The 1,360-nt window shown below is 44.6% G+C and overlaps 1 protein-coding gene across 1 annotated transcript in view; it reads left to right on the top strand.

Annotated features, from left to right (window-relative positions):
- Positions 1 to 1,360, top strand: part of CCDC83 (coiled-coil domain containing 83) — a 67,120-nt gene that overhangs the window by 55,298 nt on the left and 10,462 nt on the right. The window lies entirely within an intron of this gene.

Below are 1,360 nucleotides of genomic sequence, written 5' to 3'. Positions count from 1 at the left end.
TTGTCCAATTATCTATAGATGGGCTTTGGGTCTCCATTCCAAACCCCCTCGTTCGCATCAAAATGGTTGTTTGTTTTGGGTCTTCTGATGCCTAATAATTGATCCCATTGACACCTCATGTTCACGTGGGTTGGTGTGCTTCTTCCACATGGACTTTGTTGCTTCCCTGCTAGATGGCCGCTTGTTTAACTTCAAGCCTTTATGTTAGGGGAGCCAGCCCCTAACAAATCATCACAGGCCTGACAGGCTCAATTGTATGGCAATAATAAGTAAAGATGATAGTAAAGTCATAGAGAATAAGAGAGATTGAAATAATGGAGTCAGACACATTTCATGATAGCATGCTCCCCTCAGCCACGCTTGGCGGTCCACATGGAGATAGAAGATGAGAGGGCAGGAACAGGGGAACGAGGACCTGGAGAGAGAGCCAGGGGAAGAGAGTTCTTTATTTCTAACCAAGGCTTATATATCTTTGGGGGGGAGTGTAAGCCCCCTAATTACAGATAAGGACTTATGTCACAGGAAGGGGTTGTGCTATAGGCAATACAGTGATGAGAGGGGGACAATCTCGGGGTATACACACAATAGGAAGGGGAGGGATTGGGAGTATACATGTGACAAGATGGGCAGATCCTACATACAGGGAAGCAGCCTAATTTTGGATGTCACTGAGCCAGTTTGACCTGTTCTCTGGCTCCCCCTTGAAACCATTATCAGTAGGTTGTGAATCCCACCTACAGTGGACCAGACTGATGGCTGAAAGCCTTCAGGGAGAAGTAATCCATTGTCCTTAACAGCAGGGAGTGGGCTCCATTTGTGGTGGGACCAGACAGTAGTCTGAAGGCTGAATGCATCTGACCTCCCATCATGTGCTGGCAAATAGCCTTTAATGCTTGGCCTATCTTTGGGGGAGACAAGGCTGGGGAAGTCTTTTTATATCCCACACCTCTATGAACTTAGACACTATATCTTGTAATAGCCAGGCACCATCAGCTTTCTTCACTACATTTGCTTATGCACCCATTTCATCTTCAGTGATTGTGCTGGGAAGGTGAGCATCAAGGAACGCCAGCTTATTAGAACAAATTGTTCTTGCATTGAGGGAGGACTAGAGTAGAGGCCCAATGTCCATCTGCTACTTTAATCCTTAACCTATACATATATGTACATAGACCTATATCCCCATCATTATATATTAATATATTTACATATGTACATGTCTATGTTTATACCTCTATAAATCTCTTTTGCCTCCTTGTCCTTTCCTCTATTTCCTTTTACTTTCCTCCTGTCACACTATTGTGTTTGACCTTCATTTGGCTTTCTGCAGTGCACTTGGATGACCCACCAGGCATTCTAC

Source organism: Echinops telfairi, unplaced genomic scaffold (assembly GCF_000313985.2).
Source record: "Echinops telfairi isolate 266 unplaced genomic scaffold, ASM31398v2 ScPeMD7_1713;HRSCAF=2227, whole genome shotgun sequence".
NCBI classification, from domain to species: Eukaryota; Metazoa; Chordata; class Mammalia; order Afrosoricida; family Tenrecidae; genus Echinops; species Echinops telfairi.
The sequence above is the reverse complement of the archived record's forward strand: the minus strand, read 5'-3'. Positions and strand labels throughout refer to the sequence as shown.